Source organism: Monodon monoceros, unplaced genomic scaffold, assembly GCF_005190385.1.
Source record: "Monodon monoceros isolate NGI ecotype Baffin Bay Population unplaced genomic scaffold, NGI_Narwhal_1 Super_Scaffold_21, whole genome shotgun sequence".
NCBI lineage: Eukaryota > Metazoa > Chordata > Mammalia > Artiodactyla > Monodontidae > Monodon > Monodon monoceros.
Window position 1 is genome coordinate 170241619 of NW_021703778.1, and position 25558 is coordinate 170267176.

The 25558-nt window shown below is 36.5% G+C and overlaps 12 non-coding genes and 2 pseudogenes across 12 annotated transcripts; all 14 read left to right on the forward strand.

Annotated features, from left to right (window-relative positions):
• Positions 1-233: 233 nt before the first annotated feature.
• On the forward strand, positions 234-304 carry LOC114905356. The gene has a single exon (XR_003796193.1). It is a non-coding gene; the product is annotated as a small nucleolar RNA SNORD113/SNORD114 family (small nucleolar RNA).
• A 1381-nt stretch (positions 305-1685) lies between these two features.
• Positions 1686-1760, forward strand: LOC114905341. Its single transcript, XR_003796181.1, has one exon. It is a non-coding gene; the product is annotated as a small nucleolar RNA SNORD113/SNORD114 family (small nucleolar RNA).
• Positions 1761-2448: 688 nt separating this feature from the next.
• LOC114905353 lies at positions 2449-2520 on the forward strand. The gene has a single exon (XR_003796192.1). It is a non-coding gene; the product is annotated as a small nucleolar RNA SNORD113/SNORD114 family (small nucleolar RNA).
• Positions 2521-3434: 914 nt separating this feature from the next.
• On the forward strand, positions 3435-3509 carry LOC114905340. The gene has a single exon (XR_003796180.1). It is a non-coding gene; the product is annotated as a small nucleolar RNA SNORD113/SNORD114 family (small nucleolar RNA).
• Positions 3510-4161: 652 nt separating this feature from the next.
• LOC114905363 lies at positions 4162-4234 on the forward strand. The gene has a single exon (XR_003796200.1). It is a non-coding gene; the product is annotated as a small nucleolar RNA SNORD113/SNORD114 family (small nucleolar RNA).
• Positions 4235-5150: 916 nt separating this feature from the next.
• LOC114905342 lies at positions 5151-5225 on the forward strand. Its single transcript, XR_003796182.1, has one exon. It is a non-coding gene; the product is annotated as a small nucleolar RNA SNORD113/SNORD114 family (small nucleolar RNA).
• Positions 5226-6109: 884 nt separating this feature from the next.
• On the forward strand, positions 6110-6184 carry LOC114905362. Its single transcript, XR_003796199.1, has one exon. It is a non-coding gene; the product is annotated as a small nucleolar RNA SNORD113/SNORD114 family (small nucleolar RNA).
• Positions 6185-7759: 1575 nt separating this feature from the next.
• On the forward strand, positions 7760-7832 carry LOC114905357. The gene has a single exon (XR_003796194.1). It is a non-coding gene; the product is annotated as a small nucleolar RNA SNORD113/SNORD114 family (small nucleolar RNA).
• Positions 7833-8707: 875 nt separating this feature from the next.
• LOC114905386 lies at positions 8708-8783 on the forward strand (annotated as a pseudogene).
• A 734-nt stretch (positions 8784-9517) lies between these two features.
• Positions 9518-9592, forward strand: LOC114905347. Its single transcript, XR_003796186.1, has one exon. It is a non-coding gene; the product is annotated as a small nucleolar RNA SNORD113/SNORD114 family (small nucleolar RNA).
• A 438-nt stretch (positions 9593-10030) lies between these two features.
• Positions 10031-10105, forward strand: LOC114905345. Its single transcript, XR_003796184.1, has one exon. It is a non-coding gene; the product is annotated as a small nucleolar RNA SNORD113/SNORD114 family (small nucleolar RNA).
• Positions 10106-11015: 910 nt separating this feature from the next.
• On the forward strand, positions 11016-11091 carry LOC114905354 (annotated as a pseudogene).
• An 862-nt stretch (positions 11092-11953) lies between these two features.
• Positions 11954-12028, forward strand: LOC114905361. Its single transcript, XR_003796198.1, has one exon. It is a non-coding gene; the product is annotated as a small nucleolar RNA SNORD113/SNORD114 family (small nucleolar RNA).
• A 1164-nt stretch (positions 12029-13192) lies between these two features.
• On the forward strand, positions 13193-13267 carry LOC114905380. The gene has a single exon (XR_003796211.1). It is a non-coding gene; the product is annotated as a small nucleolar RNA SNORD113/SNORD114 family (small nucleolar RNA).
• The last annotated feature ends 12291 nt before the right edge of the window (positions 13268-25558 follow it).

A 25558-nucleotide genomic window follows, 5' to 3' on the forward strand; every position in this document is an offset into this window, starting at 1 on the left:
GGTCAATATAAAGTATTGTATTAATTAATCTATATAGAAAACATTGTGGCCAATTAATGAAATATATATATATTGTCAGTGGGAAGTAATTCTATAGAGAAATGTTAGAGATATTCAAGGATCTTGTTTCAAGTTTTTATGACCTCCAGGCGTTTATTTTATTATTATTAGTGAATTGATGACTTAATCAATAAAAACATGCAGACATGATTGAAAGTAATGAGGGCCAATCCTGGACCAATGGTGATGCTGGTGGGGTGTGAGTCATGGATGATGAGTACTTGTCTGGAACTCTGAGGTCCAACCCAGTAAGAAATCTAGTCTATACCATACGTCCGTTAGAAATTATCCTGTGGACATATGTTAGTAATATTCAAGGATCTTGTTCTTAGTTTTTGTTATGGAATTTGATTCTGTTATTACAGGTGGATCAATGAAAGAATCAATCAGTAAGTACAGTTGACCCTTGAACAACGTGGTGTAACCCCACGCAGTCGAAAGTCCTTGTAAGGTTATCTCTGCTTCAGAAGCAAAGGAATTGATAAATGACCCACCCAAGGCCAGGAATCTTAAATAGTTTGGGTAGAATCAGGACTCAAACCCTGGTTCTTTTGATAGCACATGTTGTGATCTCTAATCAAACACAAATTTTTCCCACACTTAGTTAATTTAAAGATCCCTAAAATGAAAATACAGGTACTATATTTATTGAAAAAAATCCATGTACAAATGGACCCATGCAGTTCAAACCCGTGTTGTTCAAGGGTCAACTGTGTACAAATAAATAAAGAGGGTGAAGCATTGTCCAATTATGATAATATGTCATGAAGTAAGAGAATCTGTTAATATATGTTAAAAACACTGATTCAATTAAGAAGGACATGGTTTTATGATAGTTCTTTGGCTAATGGTTCTATAGAAAGTACAAGTAATAATTATTATTCCTATTCTGGCTCAGTGGCAAGTTTGATGTTTTTTTGAGGGAAATATCAATAAATATTACCCCCAATTAATGAATACCTAAATTACTGATGTAATCAAAGGTGAAATACAAGGATTAATGAAGATAGTATCTCAGTTTTTTTTTTTAATCTTCTCTGCTTTGTACTTCCTAGAGTGGGTGCATCAAGCCACCTTAAACGTCTTGCATGATCGTGAGCTCGAAGCGTAAGAAACAGTCAAAGTTCTTGTCTTGTTTTTGGTGGCTTGTTTAGGACGTTAACTGTAATATTAAAAAATAGTTAAATATAATAAAAAAGGCCAAGCATGGCCCCCTAATAAATACGGAACTGACATGAAACATTATATTGATGAATCAATATTTGCAACCACGTAGGTGATTAGCGAAATGTAAATTCAAGGAGGCAAATGATTCTATAGAGACATGTTAGAGATTCTTTTTTCTTTGAGTTTTATTTAATTAATTAATTTTTTATACAGCAGGTTCTTATTAGTTGTCTATTTTATACATATTAGTGTATACATGTCAATCCCAATCTCCCAATTCATCCCCCCACCCCCCCTGCGCTTCCCCCCCTTGGTGTCCATATGTTTGTAGAGATTCTTGAAGGTTTTATTTTCAAGGTTTTTTTGACTCATAGATATTTATTTTACAATTGTTGCTTTATCGATAAGTTAATCGGTAAAGAAATGTAGAAGTGAATGAAGAAAAAGTGGGCTGAGCCTGGACCAATGATGACCACTGGTAGTGTATGAGTCAGGGATGATGAATACTATGTGTCAAGAACTCTGAGGTCCATCACAATAGGAGATCTCGTCTATTTCCTCTGTTGGAAATTGCCATACTCACAGATGTTAGTAATATACAAGGATTGTGTTCTTGGTTTTTGTGTTCAAGAACTTTGATTTTATTAGTATAAACAGATAAATGAAAGAATCAGTCAATATAAACAAATAAATATGAATAAGTGAAGCCCTGTAAATTATGAAAGTTAATCAATCCCTAAGAGGCTGAATAGCTGAAATGTGGAGAGCAAAGTCAATGCAGATAAGGTCTCAATTTTTTAAAATCACCTTCTGTGCTTTGTACTTCTCAGCATGGATACATTGGAGCTGATTTAAGGATTCATCTAAGGTCACAAGACGTCTGGTTGTCTCTGTGTTTGACACATAGAAACAAATGTGAGTTTTTATGGGTAAACACTCTATTTGAAAAGTATGAAATATAAGCAAAGAGTGCCAGACATGGTCCATTGATTAATAATGCGGCATTATATTGATTAATTCCTATATGAAACTTTGAGGGTGATTAATGAAAGAGGTATATCAGTGTAGTAAACGATTCTGTAGACAGAAGTTAAACTATTCAAGGCCTATGTTCTAGGTTTTTTGTGCTTCATAGGTATCCATTTTATTCCTATTAGAGAATTTGTTGAATTAATTACTAAACAGAGGTAGATGAGAGTGGGGAAGAAAAGAGGCCAAGCCTGGAGCAATGATGACCACTGGTGGCATATGCATCGTGGATGATGCATATGTGTCTGGAACTCTGAGGTCCAACATAAAAAAGAAATCTAGTTTATTGCCTCTGTTGGAAATGATCCTATAGACAGATTTAGGATTTATTTTATAAAGCTCATGCTCAGGGGTCATTGTGTTTATGGATTTTGATTCTATTATAATAAATGAATCAATAAAGAATCAATGTACAGATGTAAATAGATAAGATGAAGAGGGTGAAGCATCGTCCAATTATGAAGAAATTTAAGGCTAGAGATAATATTAATAAATATGGAAACACTAAGTCAGTTAAGAAATAAATGGTTCAAGGGTGTTTCCTCTAGCTAAGGATGTTATAGATAATATAAATAATGGCCAGTATTTACTCTGGGTTAGTAGAAAGTTCAATGTGTTTTGTTTTCTTAGGAAAAAGTTATATATTACCCAATTCATATGTAACATAATCACTGAAAATTAAATGTAGATACAAAGATCAGTAGAGGAAACATCTCAATCATGTTATCATCTACTCTGCATTCTGTGCTTTAGAATGGACACGCTTTAGCTGATTTAAACATATGTCTTGGTCAACAGTCTCTGAATTTGCCTGTACATGGAAACCAACGTGAGTAATAGTCAGTGGTCTCATCTTACTGTGGGTAGTTTGTTTAGGGTATTCTTTGAAATATTAAAAAAAATATTCACTATGAGAAAAAATACTAACCATGGTCCAGTCATTAAATTGGAAATGTATGAATCATTCTGTTGATTAATCTATCTTTAGAATAATGAGGGTGATTAATGAAAGAAGTGTACTCAATTAGGCAGTGGTTCTAAAGAAAATTATAAAGATACTGAAGGCTCTTGTCCTTGAGCTTTTGTGACTCATAGATATTTATTTAATTACCATCAGTAAATTGATAAATTAATCACTAAACAGAAGTAGATGGGAGGAAGAAAAAGAGTCGCAAAACTGGACCAACGATGACATCTGGTGGCGTAGGAGTCATATACGATGAATACCATGTGTCTGGAAGTCTGAGGTCCAACACAAAACAAAATCTAGTCTGTTTCCTCCCTTGCAAATCATCCCTATAAACAAGGGTATTGTTCTCCTAATTTTGGATCCATGGATTCCCATGTTATTAATATAAATAGATCAATGATAGAACCAATAAACAAAGTATCACTAAATAAAAACAAGAATGAAGGCTTATCAACCCTGAGTATATGTGGTGAGGCAAGAAGTACTATTAATATAAATTGAAGAAACTGATGCATGTTAATAAATGGATGGACCAAGGGTGTTAGCTCTTTTTCTAAGGATCATGTCATTATATTCATATTTATGCTTATATATGTGTATAAATCATGGAAAATAATAAATACCTTTGTGACTGAGTAAATGAGATGAGGAAAACAAGGACCAATTTAGAGAAGGTCTCAATTTTTTTCTATCATCTGCTCTGCTCTGTACTCCTCAGGATGGACGCACGCTGGTGGATTTAAGCATCTTTCATGGTCACGTGCTCTATAGACCAATGTGAGTAATGCAGTAAGCAAATTCATGTCTTTGAGAGCTTCTTTTTTTCCTCAGATAGTCACTGTATTGTTAGAAGTGTGGAATAGAATTAATATTAATAATAATGAGTTAATCAATGAACTTATGCAGATGAGAATGAAGAAATAGGGGCCCACGTATGGACCAATGATGACGACTGATATCATATGAGTCATGGGTGATGAATACTACGTGTCTGAAACTCAGGTTCAGTAAAAAAAAGAAATATAATCTGTTGCCTCTATTTGGTATTACACCATAGACAAATATTAGGAAAATAAAAGAGCAATTTTCTTGTTTTGTGTTCATGAATTTTGATTTTACTTTAAAAAAATAGCCCAAAGAAATAAGTGTATGTATAAATAAGCTAAGATGAAGAGGTTGAAGCATATTCACTCTTAATATATGTGGTAAGGCAATAAAAGCTATTAATATTGATTGAAAATACTGAAGTTCATTTGGAAATTTAAATGGTGCAAATGTCTTACCTCTTTGGCTAAGAATGATATAGAAAATAAATAACAAAGTTCTTATTCTGTGGTAGTACCAGGTTTGATGTTGTTCTTTTTTCTAAGAGAAAAATGAGAAATATGACCTGAATTTATTATATTCCTAAATGACTGACTAGATGAAGGTGGAACGTGTGGATCAATAATGAGTATCTCAATGTTGTTATTATCTCCCCTGCTTTTTAGGCCTCAGAATGGATACACTGGAACCTATTTACGTATTTGGCCATGATCAGGACCTCCATGGATGCTCCTGTGTGTAAGAGCACGAAGACCAATGTGAACAACAGATTCCTCTCATGGTTTAGGTGGTTTGTATAGGATACTCAGTGTAATACTAAAAATTATTAAATATATTCAAAGATGGCCAAACATGGCTTAATGATTACCATGGAATTGACATGAAACTTTGTGTTGATTAATCGATCTTTGCCACAATGAGGATGATTATTGAAATAAGTACGTTCCATGAGGCAAAAGATTCTGTAGGCACAGGTTAGTATTTAAGATCTTGTCCTTGAGTTTTTTGACTCACAGATATTTATTTTATTATTATTAATGAATTAATAAAGTGATCAGTAAACAAATGTCGATGAGAATAAAGAAAAAGAGTCTAAGCTTGGACCATTGATGATGACTGATGGCATATGAGTCGTATATGATGAATACTGTGTGTCTGAAACTCTGAGGTCCAGCAAAAGAAGTCTAGTCCATTTCCTCCGTTGGAAGTGTTCCTATAGACAGATGTCAGGAATATATAGGGACCTTGTTTTATTCTTTGTGGTTCACGAGTTTTTAAAAATATTATTATAAATTGTTACTGGCCGAATAAACAAGCATATAAGTGACTAAAGATGAAGAGGGTTAAGTACTGTTCATTACTTAGATACATAGTAAAGAGAAATAATATTAGTATAAGTTAGAATGGATAATTAACAGATCAAGTATATTATGCATTTTTGAGTACGGATGATATAGACAGGGATACGTAATAGTCAATTATTGATCTGAGTCTATTGCAAGCTTGATGTTTGTTTCATTAAGGAAAAAACAAATAAATATTACCATAAATTAATAAATACCTAAATGACTACGTATATGAATGGTGGAAAGTAGGGATCAATGGAGAGAATATCAAACATTTTATCACCTGCTCTGCTTGGTACTATTCAGAATTGATGCCCCAGCTGATTTCAGCTTCTGCTGTGATCAAGGTTGTCCTATTGCCTCTGTATTAGAAAGAGACAAAGGTGAGTAATGGTCAAGTTTGTCACCTTAGATTGGGTCATTTGTTTAAAGGTATTCATTGAATTATTAAAAGTATTAAACATAATAAAAAAGTTAACTATGGCCCAATGATAAATATGATATGAAACGTTATGTTGAGTCATCAGTATTGTGCACCACTGAGGTTGGTTAATAAAGAGAATCAGTCCATGTGTGAAATAGTTCTATAGACAGATGTTGGGAATATTCAAGGATCCTATTCTTGGATTTTGTGGATTATGTGTTTATTTTATTGTTATTAATAAATTAATGATTTACTTGCTAAATGAATGAGGAAAAAGACAGCCGAACCTGAACCAATGAAGACAGCTGGCGGTGTATGTGTTGTGGATGATGAATAATACGTGTCTGGAACTTTGAGGTCCAACACAAAACATAATTCGTCAAATACCTGTGTTGGAAATGATCTTGTAGGCAGATATTAGAAATATACAGAGATCATGTTCTTACCCTGGATTCATTGATTAAATTTATTATTGTTAATGAATGGATGAATGATATTACTGTTGAAGAAGTATCAATAAATAAGGGACCATTAAAGAAATAATAAATAAACAGATAAAAAGAGAGTGAAGCATTGTTCAACTGTGAGCATTTGTGGTGAGGCAAGAATTACTATTAATAAAAATTGAAAATATTGATGCCTCTTTAGAAATAAATGTATCAAGAGTGGCTAAGGATCATATAGATTCATAATTAGAGTCAATTTTATTTTCTAGGTCAGTCTCAAATTTAAGGTTGTTCCTTTTGTTAAGAGGTAAAATCTAAATTATGAAAAATTAATAACTACCTAAAGGATTGAACGAATATATTGTGAAAAGGAAAAATCCATTCAGACAAGGTCTCATTTTCATAAATTTATTTTATTTATTTATTTTTTGCTGCGTCGGGTCTTCGTTGCTGCGCGCCAGCTTTCTCTTGTTGCGGCGAGTGGGGGCTACTCTTCGTTGTGGTGCGCAGGCTTCTCATTGCGGTGGCTTCTCTTGTTGTGGAGCACGGGCTCTAGGTGCACGGGCTTTAGTAGTTGTGGTACATGGGTTCAGTAGTTGCGGCTTGTGGGCTCTAGAGCGCAGGCTCAGTAGTTGTGGCACATGGGCTTAGTTGCTCCGTGGCACGTGGGGTCTTTCCGGACTAGGGCTCAAACCCGTGTCCCCTGCATCGGCAGGAGGATCCTTAGCCACTGCGCCACCAGGGAAGCCCAGTCTCATTTTTAAAACATCATCTACTCTGCTTTATATTCCTCAGAATGGACCAGTCGAGCTGATTGGAAAATTCTCTCGTGGTCACGTTCTCTGGTTGTCTCCACGTCTTTGGTGTGTAGAGACCAATGTGAGTAATAACGTTCATGTCTTCATTCGAAACGTTTTTTAAAAAAGTGTACTTATTGGCCATCCATGGCCAGTGATAAATATGGGATTATTCCCAATAGTATTTATTAATCAATTTATGGTATTGTAAGAGTAATTAATGAAAGAGCGATATCAGTGTGATAAATGATTCTATGGACAGAAGTAAAATAGTCAAGGTTCTTATTCTTAAATTTATCTTATTTATTTATTTATGGCTGTGTTGGGTCTTCGTTTCTGCGCGAGGGCTTTCTCTAGTTGTGGCAAGCGGGGGCCACTCTTCATCGCGGTGCACGGGCCTTTCGCTATCGTGGCCTCTCTTGTTGCGGAGCACAGGCTCCAGACGCGCAGGCTCAGTAATTGTGGCTCACAGGCCCACTTGCTCCGCGGCCTGTGGGATCTTCCCAGACCAGGGCTAGAACCCGTGTCCCCTGCATTGGCAGGTAGATTCTCAACCACTGCGCCACCAGGGAAGCCCCAAGGTTCTTATTCTTTGTTTTTATGTGAATCATGGGGTTTTAAAGATTAATATCAGTGGATAAGAAATTAATTAATGAGCTAATGTACAGGAGGATGAGCAAAAAGAGGCTGACATGTGGATCGATGATGACCGCTGGTGGAGTATGAGTCATGGATGATGACTACTTCATTCTGGAATCTGAGGTCCAATCAGAAAGAAATATAGTCTGTTACCTCTGCTTGAAATCCTGTAGACTGATTTTAGGAATCTAAAGGGACTATTTTCTTAGACTAGTTTTGTGAATTTTGATTCTTTTATTGTAAATGGATCAATTAAAGAATCAGTGTACAAATATAAAACAGCGAGGACGCTGAGCATGAAGCATATGCACTCTTGAGATATGGGGTAAGGCAATGGAAACTGTTAAAATGTGCTGAGAATACTGAATGCCATTACGAAAAATAAGTGGTTCGAGTGCCTTACCTCTTTGGCTCATGCTAATAGAGACGTTCTTATTCTGAGTCCATAGCGAGTCTGATCTTATTCATTTTTTAAAGAGGAAATTTGTTAAGCATTATCCCAGATTAACATATTACTAAACGATTGACTAAATGTAAGGTGGAGTGCGCAGAACAATGGAGATAATGTCTTGATCTTGTTATATCTGTTTTGCTTTGTACTTCTCAGAAAGAGGACCCTGAACGCAGGAGCTCATGGGAGCATCTCTGTGTAGGAGCATTAAGTCCAGTGTGAGTAATAATCAAAGTTCTTGTCCTGGTTTGGGTGATTTGTTCAGGGTATCCCTGTAATAATTAAAAATGTATTAAATATAAGAAAAAAGACCAACTATGGTCCGGCGATTAAATTGAGACATTATGTTGATTAATGTTTTTACAACAATGATGATTAATGGAAGAGGTATATTCAATTAGGCAACGATTCTAAAGATAAATGACAGGGCTACTGAAGGCTCTTGTCCTTGCATTTTTGTAATTCACATATATTTACTTAATTTTTATTAGTAGGTTGATGAATTAATGTATAAACAACTGTAGAGGAGAATGAAGAAAAAGGGGCCCAACCCCAGATCAGTGATGATGTCTGATGACCTAGGAGTCTTAATACGATGAATAACACATGTCTGGACGTCTGAGGTCCAACACAAAACAAAATCTAATCTGTTTCCTCTCTCACAAATGATCCTGTGGATCGATGTTAAGAGTTTACAAGGATACTGTTCTTGTAATTTTGGATTCATGGATTTATATATTATTAATATAAATCGATCAATGATAGAGCCAATAAACAAAATACAAATAAATAAAAACGAGGATGATGCTTTGCCCACCTATGAATATACACGAGAGGCAAGAAATACTATTAATATAAACTGAGGAAACTGTTGCATGTTAAGAAATAAATGGGCCAGCGGTGTTACCTCTCTTCCTAAGGATCATACAGACACTGACCTTGATAAGTAATACCTAGTATTATAGGCCTGGGTCTGTCTCAGTAGAGGATGTCAATCTTGTTTCATATGTATATATCTCATATGTACATATATTCGGAAAAATTAATAAATACCTTTGTAAATGAAAAAATGAAATGATGTAAACAAAGACTGATGTGGATCTTCTTTTGAAAGGTCTAGATTTTTAATCACCCGCCTCATCTTGTACTCCCCAGAATCGACACACTCAAGCTGATTCAAGCATTTTCTATGGTTTCCTCTGTGTGTTAAGAGCCTAGAGATGAATGTGAGTAAAGGTTAAGTTCTTGTGTTTAAGAAGTTTTTTTTTAAGGGTATTCACTGCACTGTTAAAAGTGTGAAATATAATCCAAAACACCAGTCATAGAAAATGTCCACGAGAATGAAGAAACAGAGGTTCAGGCGTGGACCAGTGATGACCGTTGGTGGAGTATGAGCCATGGACGATGACTACTTTGTGTCTGAAACTCTGAGGTCCAATCAAAAAGGAAATATAATCTGTTGCCTCTGTTTGAAGTGATCTTATGGAAAGATGTTAGGATCGTTTTTCTAAGGATCATATTATATTTATATTTATGCTTATATATGTGTATAAATTATGGAAAATAATAAATACTTTCATGTCTGAGTAAATAAAATGAAGAAAACCAGGACCAATTCAGAGAACGTCTCAAATTTTTTTTTTCTGCTCTGCCCTGTACTCCTCAGGATGGACGCATGCTGGTGGGTTTAAGCATCTTGCACGGTCCTGTGCTCTATAGACCAATGTGAGTAATACAGTAATTAAATTCATGTCTTCGAGAGTTTTTTTTTCTCAAGTATTCACTATATTGTAAAAGTGTGAAGTATAATATCAGTCACTTAATGAATTAATCAATGAACTATGCCAATGAGAATGAAGAAATAGAGGCCCATATATGGACCAGTGATGATGACTGATATCGTATGAGTCATGGATGATGAATACTACGTGTCTGAAACTCTGAGGTCCAGTAAAGAAAGAAGTATAATTTGTCACCTCTATTTGGCATGCTATTACCGACAAGTATTAGGAAAATAAAAGAACAAATTTTTTGGTTTGTGTTTATGAGTCTTTGATTTTATTGATACTATAAAAATTAGCCCAAAGAAATAATCAATGTACAAGTCTAAATAAGTTAATGAAGAGGCTGAAGCATATTCACTCTTAATATATGTGGTGAGTCAATAAAAACTATTAACATTGATTGAAAATACTGAGGTTCATTAGGAAATGTAAGTGGCTCAAATGTCTGACCTCTTTGGTTGAGAATGATACAGACAGTAAATAACCATCAAAGTTCTTATTATTGGTCTGTGTCAAGCTTGATGCTGTTTTGTTTGTTAAGAATAAATTAATAAACATGACCCCAATATACTGTTTTCTAAGTAAGTGACCACGTGAAAGTTGAAATGTACGTATCAGTGGAGTGTCTGTCGATCTTCTTATCATCTTCTCTGCTTTGTATTCCTCAGAATGGATGCACCTGAATTGGTTAAGCATTGACCATGATCAGGAACTCTGCTGGTTGTCCTGTGTATAAGTACGTGTGGTCCATGTAAGTAATTGTCAAATTCTTCTCTTGGTTTGGGTGTTCGTTTATTCGCTGTGATAATAAATAAATGTGTTCAAAGAAGGCTAGTCATGGTCTATGGATAAATATAGAATTGACATGAGACGTTACGTTGCTTAATAGGTATTTGCCTCAATGAAGGTGATTGATGAAAGAAGAATATTCAATGAGGCAAATGATTCTATAGATAGATATTAAGGATATTAAGGATCTAGTAGTCCTTGAGTATTTGTGATTCACAGATATTTATTTTATTATTATTGATGACTTGATCAGTAAATATAGATCAGAATGTAGAAAGAGTCCAATCGTGGACCAATGATGACGGCTAGTGACGTATGAGTTGTATACGATGAGTACTTGTGTGTCTGAAACTCTGAGGTCCACCACAAAGAAATCCAGCCCATTCCTCCTGTTTAAAGTGATTCTATAGACAGATGTCAGGAATATACAAAGATATTGTTCTTGATGTTTGTGTCTGTGAATTTTACAAAACCTTATTCTAAAAGAATAAATGGCAGAATAAATAAACAAATGTGAAAGTAAAAATGAAGAGGCTGAAGTATTGTTCATCTTTAAAGTGTATAGTAAAGAAAATAATACTAATATAAATTGAAATCAATATTAAATGGATCAAGTGTATTACATCTTTGACCAAGGATGGTATAGACAGTGATATGTACAGTTTTTGATCTGAGTGAGTTACAACTTTAATGCTGAATTTGTTAAGAGGAAAATAAATAAATATTACCATTAATCAATAAATACCTAAATGACTATGTATCTGGATGGCGGAGACAATGAATCAATGGAGACAATGTCTCCATCTTTTTATTTTCTTCTCTGCTTGGTACTATTCAGAATGGACCTTCCAAGCTGATTAAGATCGTCACGTTGCTCCCGTGTCAGGAAAGAGACAAAGGTGAGTAACGGTCAAAGGTCAAAGTTCTTGTCTTGGTTTGGGTTATTTGTTTAAAGGTTTCACAGTATTATTTAAAAAAATAATAAATATAATTAAAATGAACTATGACCAAATTTAAAAATCATATGAAATATTATGTTATTTAATCAACATTGAAATTCACTGATCAAAGAGATAAAGTCTACATGGGATATGGCTCTATATACTATGCTTGGGATATGCAAATATCTTGCTCTTGGGTTTTGGAATCGTGTATTCATTATATTATTATCAGTGAATTAATTTATTTAATACAGATGCAGAAATGAATGAGGAAAAAGAGAAACATCTACCGGTGATGACAACTGGTGGCATATGAGTTATAAACGATGAATACTACGTGCCTGGAACTCCGGGGTCCAACACAAAACATAATTAGTTGAATCTCTCTTTTGGAAATGATCCAGTAGACCAGCGGTCCCCAACATTTTTGGCGCCAGGGACCGGTTTCGTGGAAGACGATTTTTCCGCGGATGGCACGGAGGGAGATGGTTCACGCGGCAATGCGAGCGATGGAGAGCAGCGATGGGGAGCTCGCTCGCCCGCTGCTCACTTCCTGCTGTGCAGCCCGGTTCCTAACAGGCCTTGGACCAGCACCAGTCCACAGTCTGGGGGTTGGAGACCCCTGCAGTAGACAGATGTCAGAAATATACAAATACTGTGTTCTTATTTTGAGTTCATAGATTTAGATTTATTATTACTAATGGATTGACGGTAGAATAAAATAGAAGTAAATAGATAAAGAAGAATGTTAAGCATTGTCCAACTATGAACATACGTGGTGAGGCTAGAAATATTACTCATAAGAATGGAAGAAGACACTGCTGCCTCCTAAGAAATAAACGAATCAAGGATGTTACCTCTGTGGCTAAGAATCACGTAGGCTGATGAATAAGAGTCAGTTTTATTTACTGGATCAGTTTCAAGTTTGAGAGAGTTTCCTTTGTTAAGAGAAAAAAAAATCTATATCATGAAAAATATATAAATACCTAAATGACGGAGTAACTGGACGGTGGAAAGCAGGGATCAATGGAAGTAAGGTCTCAATTATCTTTCTCATCTGCTCTGCTCTGTAGGCCTCAGAATGGACACACCTGAGCTGATTTAAGCATCTTCCATGGGTACCAGGTCTACGGTTGCACCCGTGTGTCAGGAGCATACAGACCAATGTGAGTAACAGTCAAAGTTCTTGTCTTATTTTAGTGTTTTTAAAAAAAGCATATTCACTGTATCATTATGAAGTATTAATGTGAAGTATAATTGCATAAGGCTAACTATAGCCCAGTGACAAATGTGGAATTGATTATATAAATATGGGGTTGATTATATTGATTAATGCATATAGGAAAATCAGAATAATAAATGAGAGAGATATGTTGATGTGAGAATTATCCTGTATACAGTTTAGGGCTATCAAGGCTCTTCTTGGGCTTCTGTGAACGATAGGGTTTAAAAATTATTATTAGTGAATTAATGAATTAATCAATGGACAATGTACAAACGATTGAAGAAAAGGAGGGACAATACTGGATCGATGATGACTATTGGTGTAGCCATGTATGTCGTGTATGAGGAATCTGTGTCTGGAACTCTGAGGTCCGATGCAAATGGAAACTAGTCCATTGCCCTGTGTGAAGTGATCCTATAGACAGATGCCATGAATATACAAGAATCTCATTTTTGGTTTACGTTCATGCATTCTCTATTTTTATAGTCAGATCAATGAAATAATCGATAAATACATACATAAATAAAGATGGAGGTCATTAAGCACTGTCCAAGTATAAAAATATGTAGCAAGACAAGAAATACTATTAACATATTTTGAAAATACTTCTATTTATTAGGAAACAAATCCTACAAGGTGTTACCTCTGGCTAAGAATTTTATAGGCAGTGTGAAGTCGTTAATAGGCAATGTCCATATTCTGTGTCAGTGGCAAGATCGTTATTGTTTGTTTACTTAGGAGACATTAAGTAAACATTTTCCCAAGTTGCTGATTTCCTAAATAACTCACTAAATGAAAGGTGAAATACAAGGACCAATGTTGATTAGGTCTCAGCCTTTGAAAATCATCTCGTCTGCTCTGTACTACTCAGAATGGACCCCCTCAAGCTGGCTAATGATTCTTCCATGATCACACGTTCTATGGTTTAGAGCATGGCGACCAATGTGAGTAATAGTCAAAGTTATTGCCTCGGTTTGGGTTGTCTGTTTAAGGGTATTCATTGTATTATTTAAACATGTGAAATATAATCAGTGAATGCCAACCACGGCCCCCAAATGCAATTAATATGAAGCATTATGTTTATTCATCCAAGTCAAAACATTGAGGTCAATTAATGGAAGAGATGGTTTGCCGAGGGAAATAATTCTACAGACAGATGTTAGGGATTAGTCCATGCTGACCTTGGACTAACAATAAGTAAAGTTAGACGTGAAAATGAAGCAAATATGATGACTAATCCGTACATTCAACACAAGGCCAATTAACAAAAGAGATCTGGACTTTTCACTCTGTAAAAAAATGATTCTACATACAGATGTTAGGGCTATTAAAACTACTTTAAAAATTTATGAGTATATGTTTCTCATTATGAATTAACGATTTATCTCTAAACAAAATTATAATTGAATGAAAAAAAGAGGATGGAGTCTGAAGTAATATTGAGGACTGGTGGCATGTGAGTCAAGGATGAGCAATGCTTACCTAGAACGCCGAAGTCCAAAGCAAAAAGAAATCTAGTCCATTCTTCTGATATAAATGAGCCTATAAAGACTTGTTAAGGATATCCAAGGATCTTATTTTTAGGCTTTTGAGTTTCATAGATATTGATTGCTTATTAAAAGTTAATCAATACAATAATATCTAAACAAATGTATGAATAAATGAAGGAAAAATAGGGCCAAACCTGGAATAACTATAGAGTATGTGATAATAATTACCAATCTATTTCTAAGGAACCGAAGTCTATTAAAAATATGTAGAGGCTTTTATATCATGAGACCCAGAGAAAGATGTGTGTAATTGCTGATGTTTATGTTCTGGGTTATCTTTGGGTTGCAGGCATTTTTTTTTTTTTAATTAAGAAATGGGAAAAAAAAGTTTATATAATTGAACCCCCTTACTACATTAAAGAGGGCTTAACATGAACCAGTGACAAAAATGTGTCATATGACAAGTCATGATCAAGCCCTTGGCTTCAGTGTTCCATTGGTAATCATTCCACAGTGTATATGTAAATCAAATCTTCATGTTGTACATTTTAAATATATGCAAACTACGTTTGTCAATTCCTCCTAAATAAAGTTGGGAATAAAAAGTATACAGTCCCTTGATGCTTAATGATAATGAGGGGCTGGATGCAGTTACTATTAAAGAGTGTTATTGAATTGAGTTTGTATACAAGGATACTGATCTTAGTATTATAAATTAATAAATAAGTTAATACCTGAATAAGATCAGAGGGGACAAAGCACCTGGCCAGTGATGAATATGTGATGAAGCATGATTCATCCGTTTTACTCCTGTTGTGTCCCTCTTGAGAAAAACGAATCTTAGCTCTGGCCAGTTTGAATAAGGGGGATTAGACAGATATACACAATAGGCATTTGTCTCTTGGTTTCTGGGAAGTTAAACGTTTTGCATTTTCTTTACGACACGAATAGTTTGTCAGATTCTTTCATGCATTAAAGAATGGATGAATGAAAATTAAAGCTATTAATAAATAGCTACCGACAAATAAATTCAAAGGAGACCAAATATGGATATATGCTGAAGATATGCAATGTGGCAAGTTTTATGAAGTCATCGAATTCAGTACAATTTTTTAAAAGTCTGAGGGTTTTACATTCACTTTCACAGCTACTTATTCCATATTAGGTTTGCACCACAGTTTATAAACATTCCTCTGTGGAAAAGATCTAAGCTGTGAATTGAGTGAAGCAACCCACAGGAAAATGTCAGATATTTACGGTGTTTGGATGTGGAGTGGTTGGTGGGCCCATGGTGGTTCTTTCTTACATCTTTAAAGAATGCAGAAGTTAAATGAAAACGAGTCAAGCACGGATCCATGATGTGAATGGAATGCAGTCTGAATGTGTCTTGTGATTAATTCGTTTCTGCATCACTGAAGTTCATTTCAAAAGGAGATTTGAGATATCTGTGGGAATAAGTGTATAGCTAGATTTCAGTAATTTTCAAGCAACTAATTCCGGGGTTTAAATGGATCATGGGGACTTTTACTACATTATTCTAAGGGAATAAATTAAAGAATCAAAAGACGGATGGATAGGTGATAGGTAGATAGATAAAGAGAGTAAAGCTGGGTTAATCAAGAAGAAATGTTGTGAGAGAAATTTTTGTTCATATAATTCTGAAGCACAGCAGTGCATTAAGAAACCAGTAGATCAAGGGTTTTGCCTCTCTGGGATAGGTTAATATAGAGCAGTGTTCTTGAGTGAGAATCAGAATCACCCGAAGGGCTTGTTAAACTACAGATTTCATAATAGTTAGTGCTGTTGCTGTGTGTCAGTGATGAGTTCCAGGTTGCTCATTTTTAAAGAAATAACAAATACATTAATTAATAAACATCTAAAAGTCTAAGTAAACGAAAGGAGGAAAGCACGGTCCAATGGAGAAAATGTCTCGTTCTTTTAACATCATCTTTGTACTCTACAAAATGGGTGCCCCTGAACTGATTTAAGCATTCTGAAAAGACCAAGATCTGTAGGCTGCCAGTATGTTTAGGAATGTATATTTAAAATGAGTACGCGGCTACATACATGAACAAAATCAAACAAGGTTAGGCTTGTACTAAGGATGGGGAACCAAAGTTTATGATTAATTTGATCACTTAGGATGATTTTAAAAACAGGTTGAGTCCATGTCCTTCATTTTATAGCTCTTTAAATTTGTTTTAGGTTTTCCCTACACATTCCTTAATTGATAACGATGTAAGCTATTTTCATTATGAGGACGGAGCACATAGGATACGTAAGTGCTAGTCAGTATTGTAGTGCTGATGGTGGGTTCACGCTATACATAGAAACAATATACAAATTATACGAAGAAAAGGCCAACCGTGGACCGATTCTGAACTATATTTTATGATGAAAACATCTACGAACTACTGAGGTCCATTACAAAAAAATATTAAGTGTTTACATTTGTGGGAATGAGCCCATGGATAGATTTCAGTAATATTCAAGGATCGCATTCTCAGTCTTTGGTGCTTCATGGATTTTGATTTTATTAAGTGAATAAATGAAAGAATAAACAGATATGTCAGTGTATAAAGATGAAAAGGGTGAAGCATATCAAATTATGAAAATATGTCCTGAGGTATGAATTACTATTAATATAACTTAGAACCATGAGAGTTCATTAAGTGATAAATGGATCAAGCAGGTTACACTTTGGGGTAAGGATGATATGGATAATTATATGTATTAGTCTGTCTTCTTGCTTTGAGTCAGTCATGAGTTTGAGTAGTTTGTTTACTTTAGATAAAAAGAAGTATATCACACTATAAATAATAAATACTTAAATATTAAGAAAATGAAATGAGAAAACCATGTATTAATGGGAAGAAGGTCTCAATATTTTATTATCTGCATTGCTTATACTCAGAATGAATGAACTGAACTGATGTAAGCCTTTTGCCCTGGCTGTGAATTCTGTATTAGGAGCAAAGAGACCACTGTGAGTAATAGTCAAAGCCCTTATCTTGGTGTGGGGGGCTTGTTTAAGAATATTCACTGTTTTGTTAAAAACGTGTATTGAGTATAATCTAAGAAGTTAGCCATGGCCCACTATGGGTTTCATATGTCACATACGTCCTTAATGAATAGGTGCAAACTAAGATTGATTAATGAAAGATATAGTTGCTGAGGGAAATTATTCTACGTACAGGTGTTAGGGATACTTGAAACTCTTGTTCTTGAGTTTTTGTGCTTCACGTAAATTTATTTTATTATTATTAGGCAATTAAAAATTAAAAATCAATGAGTGTGCAAATGAACGAGGAGAAAGAGGGCAAATCCTGGACTGATAAGGGACCGCTGGTGGGGTATGAATCACGGGTGATGGATGATATGTATCTGGCTCTGAGGTACTGTACAGAAAGAGATCTAGTCTATGGTCTCTGTTGGAAGTGATCCTCAAGATAGACTAGGAATGCACTGAAGTCTGTTCTTGGACTTTTGTGGTTCATGAATTTTGATGGTATTATTGTTACAAGAGATCAATAATAAAATCTATACAATTACGTAAATAAAGATGAAAAGGTGAAGTACTGTCCAGTTATACGAGACAAGAAATACTATTGATTTAATTTGTAAATATGAGTATCCATTAAGATATAGTTGGATCAACACTATATAAAAGTTAGTTATTAAATTCTGCAAAGTATTTTATTGAATTTTATATATTTATTTATTTACATCTTTATTGGAGTATAATTGCTTTACAATGGCGTGTTAGTTTCTGCTTTATAACAAAGTGAATCAGTTATACATATATCCCCATAACTCTTCCCTCTTGCATCTCCCTCCCTCCCACCCTCTAGGTGGTCACAAAGCACCGAGCTGATCTCCCTGTGCTATGCGGCTGCTTCCCACTAGCTATCTATTTTACATTTGGTAGTGTATATATGTCCATGCCACTCTCTCATTTTGTGCCAGCTTACCATTCCCCCCCAACTCCGTATCCTCAAGTCCATTCTCTAGAAGGTCTGCGCCTTTATTCCCGTCTTGTCCCTAGGTTCTTCATGACCATTTTGTTGTTTGTTTTTTAGATTCCATATATATGTGTTAGCGTATGGTATTTGTTTTTCTCTTTCTGACTGACTTCACTCTGTATGACAGACTCTAGGTCCATCCACCTCACTACAAATAACTCAATTTCGTTTCTTTTGACGGCTGAGTAATATTCCATTGTATATATGTGCCGCATCTTCTTTATCCATTCATCTGTTGATGGACACTTAGGTTGCTTCCATGTCCTGGCTATTGTAAATAGAGCTGCAATGAACATTGTGGTACATGACTCTTTTTGAATTATGGTTTTCTCAGGGTATATGCCCAGTAGTGGGATTGCTGGGTCGTATGGTAGTTCTATTTTTAGTTTTTTAAGGAACCTCCATACTGTTCTCCATAGTGGCTGTATCAATTTACATTCCCGCCAACAGTGCAAGAGTGTTCCCTTTTCTCCACACCCTCTCCAGCATTTATTGTTTGTAGAATTTTTGATGATGGCCGTTCTGACTGGTGTAAGATGATATCTCATTGTAGTTCTGATTTGTATTGCTCTAATGATTAATGATGTTGAGCATTCTTTCATGTGTTTGTTGGCAATCTGTATATCTTCTTTGGAGAAATGTCTATTTAGGTCTTCTGCCCAGTTTTGGATTGGGTTGTTTGTTTTTTTGATATTGAGCTGAATGAGCTGCTTGTAAATTTTGGAGATTAATCCTTTGTCAGTTGCTTCATTTGCAAATATTTTCTCCCATTCTGAGGGTTGTCTTTTGGTCTTGTTTATGGTTTCCTTTGCTGTGCAAAAGCTTTTCAGTTTCATGAGGTCCCATTTGTTTATTTTTATTTCCATTCCTCTAGGAGATGGGTCAAAAAGGATCTTGCTGTGATTTATGTCATAGAATGTTCTGCCTATGTTTCGCTCTAAGAGTTTGATAGTTTCTAGCCTTACATTTAGGTCTTTAATCCATTTTGAGTTAATTTTTGTGTATGGTGTTAGGGAATGTTCCAATTTCATTCTTTTACCTGTAGTTGTCCAGTTTTCCCAGCACCCCTTATTGAAGAAGCTGTCTTTTCTCTATTGTATATTCTTGCCTCCTTTATCAAAGATAAGGTGACCATGTGTGCGTGGGTTTGTCTCTGGGCTTTCTATCCTGTTCCATTGATCTGTATTTCTGTTTTTGTGCCAGTACCATACTGTCTTGATTACTGTAGCTTTGTAGTATAGTCTGAAGTCAGGAAGCCTGAGTACTCCAGCTCCGTTTTTCTTTCTCAAGATTGCTTTGGCTATTCGGGGTCTTTTGTGTTTCCATACAAATTGTGAGATTTTTTGTTCTAGTTCTGTGAAAAATGCCAGTGGTAGTTTGATAGGGATTGCATTGAATCTGTAGATTGCTTTGGGTAGTAGAGTCATTTTCACAATGTTGATTCTTCCAATCCAAGAACATGGTATATCTCTCCATCTCTTTGTATCATATTTAACTTCTTTCATCACTGTCTTATAATTTTCTGCATACAGGTCTTTTGTCTCCTTAGGTAGGTTTATTCCTAGGTATTTTATTCTTTTTGTTGCAATGGTAAATGGGAGTGTTTTCTTAATTTCACTTTCAGATTTTTCATCATTAGTGTATAGGAATGCAAGAGATTTCTGTGCATTAATTTTGTATCCTGCTACTTTACCAAATTCATTCATTAGCTCTAGTAGTTTTCTGGTAGCATCTTTAGGATTCTCTATGTATAGTATCATGTCATCTGCAAACAGTGACAGCTTTACTTCTTCTTTTCCAATTTGGATTCCTTTTATTTCCTTTTCTTCTCTGATTGCTGTGGCTAAAACTTCCAAAACTATGTTGCATAATCGTGGTGAGAGTGGGCAACCTTGTCTTGTTCCTCATCCTAGTGCAAATGGTTTCAGTTTTTCACCATTGAGGACGATGTTGGCTGTGGGTTTGTCATATATGGCCTTTATTATGGTGAGGTAAGTTCCCTCTGTGCCTAATTTCTGGAGGGTTTTTATTATAAACGTGTGTTGAATTTTGTTGAAAGATTTCTCTGCATCAATTGAGATGATCATATGGATTTTATTCTTCAGTTTGTTAATATGGTGTATCACATTGATTGATTTGCATATATTGAAGAATCCTTGCATTCCTGGGATAAACCCCACTTGATCATGGTGTATGATCCTTTTAATGTGCTGTTGGATTTGTTTGCTAGTATTCTGTTGAGGATACTTCCATCTATGTTCATCAGTGATATTGGCCTGTAGTTTTCTTTCTTTGTGACATCTTTGTCTGGTTTTGGTATCAGGGTGATGGTGGCCTCATAGAATGAGTTTGCAAGTGTTCCTCCCTCTGCTATTCTTTGGAGGAGTTTGAGAAGGATAGGTGTCAGCTCTTCTCTAAATGTTTGATAGAATTCGCCCGTGAAGCCATCTGGTCCTGGGCTTTTGTTTGTTGGAAGATTTTTAATGGCAGTATCAATTTCAGTGCTTGTGCTTGGTCTGTTCATATTTTCTATTTCTTCCTGATTCAGTCTTGGAAGGTTGTGCATTTCTAAGAATTTGTCCATTTCTTCCAGGTTGTCCATTTTATTGGCATAGAGTTGCTTGTAGTAATCTCTCATGATGCTTATATTTCTGCGGTGTCAGTTGTTACTTCTCCTTTTTCATTTCTAATTCTATTGATTTGAGTCTTCTCCCTTTTTTTCTTGATGAGTCTGGCTAATGGTTTATCAATTTTGTTTATCTTCTCAAAGAACCAGCTTTTAGTTTTATTGATCTTTGCTATCATTTCCTTCATTTATTTTTCATTTATTACTGATCTGGTTTTTATGATTTCTTTCCTTCTGCTAAGTTTGGGGGTTTTTTTGTTTTTCTTTCTCTAATTGTTTTAGGTGTAAGGTTAGGTTGTTTATTTGAGATGTTTCTTGTTTCTTTACATAGGATTTTATTGCTATAAACTTCCTTCTTTAGAACTGCTTTTGCTGCATCCAATAGGTTTTGGGTCGTCGTGTTTTCACTGTCATTTTTTTCTAGGTATTTTTTGATTTCCTCTTTGATTTCTTCAGTGATCTCTTGGTTATTAAGTAGTGTATTGTTTAACCTCCATATGTTTGTACTATTTAGAGATTTTTTTCCCCTGTAATTGATATCTAGTCTCGTAGTGCTGTGGTCGGAAATGGTACTTGATACAATTTCAATTTTCTTAAATTTACTGAGGCTTGATTTGTGACCCAACATATGATCTATCCTGGAGAATGTTCTGTGAGCACTTGAGAAGAAAGTGTATTCTGTTGTTTCTGGATGGAATGTCCTATAAATATCAGTTAAGTCCATCTTGTTTAATGTATAATTTAATGCTTGTGTTTCCTTATTTATTTTCATTTTGGATGATCTGTCCATTGGTGAAAGTGGGGTGTTCAAGTCCCCTGCTATGATTGTGTTACTGTCGATTTCCCCTTTTATGGGTGTTAGTATGTGCCTTATGTATTGAGGTGCTGCTATATTGGGTGCATAAATATTTACAATTGTTATATCTTCTTTTTGGATCAATTCCTTGATCATTATGTAGTGTCCTTCTTTGTCTCTTGTAATAGTCTTTATTTTAAAGTCTATTTTGTCTGATATGAGAATTGCTACTCCAGCTTTCTTTTGATTTCCATTTGAATGGAATATCTTTTTCCATCCTCTCACTTTCAGTCTGTATGTGTCCCTAGGTCTGAAGTGGGTCTCTTGTAGACAGCATCCATACGGGTCTTGTTTTTGTATGGATTCAGCCAGTCTATGTCTTTTGGTTGGAGCATTTAATCCATTTACATTTAAGGTAATTATCGATATGTATATTCCTATTACCATTTTCTTAATTGTTTTGGTTTTGTTATTGTAGGTTTTTTCCTTCTCTTGTGTTTCCTGCCTAGAGAAGTTCCTTTAGCATTTGTTGTAAAGCTGGTTTGGTTGTGCTGAACTCTCTCAGCTTTTGCTTGTCTGTAAAGGTTTTAATTTCTCCATCAAATCTGAATGAGATCCTTGCTGGGTAGAGTAATCTTGGTTGTAGGTTTTTCCCCTTCATCACTTTAAATATGTCCTGCCACTCCCTTCTGGCTTGCAGAATTTCTGCTGAAAGATCAGCTTTTAACCTTATGGGGATTCCCTTGTGTGTTATTTGTTGTTTTTCCCTTGCTGCTTTTAATATTTTTTCTTTGCATTTAATTTTTGATAGTTTGATTAATATGTGTCTTGGCGTGTTTCTCCTTGGATTTATCCTGTATGGGACTCTCTGTGCTTCCTGGACTTGATTAATTATTTCCTTTCCCATATTAGGGAAGTTTTCAACTATAATCTCTTCAAATATTTTCTCAGTCCCTTTCTTCTTCTCTTCTTCTTCTGGGACCCCTATAATTCAAATGTTGGTGCGTTTATTGTTGTCCAGAGGTCTCTGAGACTTTCCTCAATTCTTTTCATTATTTTTTCTTTTTTCTGCACTGCGGTAGTTATTTTCACTATTTTATCTTCCAGGTCACTTATCTGTTCTTCTGCCTCAGTTATTCTGCTATTGATCCCTTCTAGAGTATTTTAAATTTCATTTATTGTGTTGTTCCTCACTGTTTCTCTGCTCTTTAGCTCTTCTAGGTCCTTGTTAAACGTTTCTTGTGTTTTCTCCATTCTATTTCCAAGATTTGGATCATCTTTACTATCATTATTCCGAATTTTTTTTCAGGTAGACTGCCTATTTCCTCTTCATTTGTTAGGTCTGGTGGGTTTTTACCTTGATCCTTCATCTGCTGTGCATTTCTCTGTCTTCTCATTTTGCTTAACTTACTGTGTTTGGGGTCTTCTTTTCACAGGCTGCAGGTTCGTAGTTCCTGTTGTTTTTGGTGTCTGTCCCCAGTGGCTAAGGTTGGTTCAGTGGGTTGTGTAGGCTTCCTGGTGGAGGGGAGTAGTGCCTGTGTTCTGGTGGATGAGGCTGGATCTTGTCTTTCTGGTGGGCAGGTCCACGTCTGGTGGTGTGTTTTGGGGTGTCTGTGGCCTTATTATGATTTTAGGCAGCCGCTCTGCTAATGGGTGGGGTTGTGTTCCTGTCTTGCTAGTTGTTTGGCATAGGGTGACCAGCATTGTAGCTTGCTGGTCTTTTGAGTGGAGCTGGGTCTTAGCATTGAGATGGAGATCTCTGGGAGATTTTTGCTGTTTGATAATATGTGGAGCTGGAAGGTCCTTTGTGGACCAATGTCCTGAACTTGGCTCTCCCACCTCAGAGGCACAGCCCTGATGCCTGGCTGGAGCACCAAGAGCCTGTCATCCACATGACTCAGAATAAAAGGGAGAAAAAAAAAGAAAGAAGAAGATGAAAGTAAAAGTTTTTAAAAAATAAAAAATAATTATTAAAAAAGTTTTTTAAAGTAATAAAAAAAGAAAGAAGAGAGCAACCAAACCAAAAAACAAATCCACCAATTATAACAAGTGCTAAAAACTATACTAAAAAAAAAAAAAGAAACGAACAGACAGAACCCTAGGACAAATGGTAAAAGCAAAGCTATACGGACAAAATCTCACACAGAAGCACACACATAGACACTCACGTAAAGAGAAAAAGGGGAAAAAGGAAATATATATATATATATCATTGCTCCCAAAGTCCACCTCCTCAGTTTGGGATGATTCGTTGTGTATTCAGGTATTCCACAGATGCAGGTACATCAGGTTGACTGTGGAGCTTTAATCTGCTGCTCCTGAGGCTGCTGGGAGAGATTTCCCTTTCTCTGTTCACACAGCTCCTGGGGCTCAGCTTTGGATTTGGCCCTGCCTCTGCGTGTAGGTCACCTGAGGGCGTCTGTTCTTCGCTCAGACAGGACGGGGTTAAAGGAGCCGCTGATTCGGGGTCTCTGGCTCACTCAGGCCGGACGGGGGGAGGGGCACACGGAGTGCGGGGCGGGCCTGCGGCGGCAGAGGCCGGCGTGACGATGCACCAGCCTGAGGCGCGCCGTGCGTTCTCCCGGGGAAGTTTTCCCTGGATCCCGGGACCCTGGCAGTGGCGGGCTGCACAGGCTCCCGGGAACGGGGGTGTGGATAGTGACCTGTTCTCGCACACAGGCTTGTTGGTGGCGGCAGCAGCAGCCTTAGCGTCTCATGCCCGTCTCTGGGGTTCGCGCTTTTAGCCGCGGCTCGCGCCCGTCTCTGGAGCTCCTTTAAGCAGCGCTCTTAATCCCCTCTCCTCGCGCACCAGGAAACAAAGAGGGAAGAAAAAGTCTCTTGCCTCTTCGGCAGGTCCAGACTTTTCCCCGGACTCCCTCCCGGCTAGCCGTGGCGCACTAGCCCCCTGCAGGCTGTGTTCACGCCGCCAACCCCAGTCCTCTCCCTGCGCTCCGACCGAAGCCCGAGCCTCAGCTCGCAGCCCCGCCCGCCCCGGCGGGTGAGCAGACAAGCCTCTCGGGCTGGTGAGTGCCGGTCGGCACCGATCCTGTGTGCGGGAATCTCTCCGCTTTGCCCTCCGCACCCGTCGCTGTGCACTCCTCCGTGGCCCCGAAGCTCCCCCTCCGCCACCCGCTGTCTCCGCCTGAGAAGGGGCTTCTAGTGTGTGGAAAACTTTCCTCCTTCATGGCTCCCTCCCCAAGGTGCAGGTCCCGTCCCTATTCTTTTGTCTCTGTTTTTTGTTTTCTCTTTTGCCCTACCCAGGTATGTGGGGGAGTTTCTTGCCTTTTTGGAGGTCTGAGGTCTTCTGCCAGCGTTCAGTAGGTGTTCTGTAGCAGTTGTTCCACGTGCAGATGTATTTCTGATGTATTTGTGGGGAGGAAGGTGATCTCCACGTCTTACTCTTCCGCCATCTTGAAGCTCCTCTCTCTGGCAAGTATTTTAGTAGCAATTGACCTATCTTGAATTTTCATGAATAATTTTTTCACTTATACCAAACACTGAGACTTCATTTTACTTGGCCTTGTCATATTTTTGTTTTATGTAATAAATTTACTTGAGTTGTATTGAAAAAATAAAAGAAATAATTGGATAAAGGGTATTACCTCTTTGGCTAATGATCACATAGCCAGGGATAATATATAGTCAATGTTACTGTTCTGAATCAGTAGTCAGTTCAATGTTGTTCTCTTTTTTTAGGAGATGAGACAAAGAATTACTAACATCAATTAGTA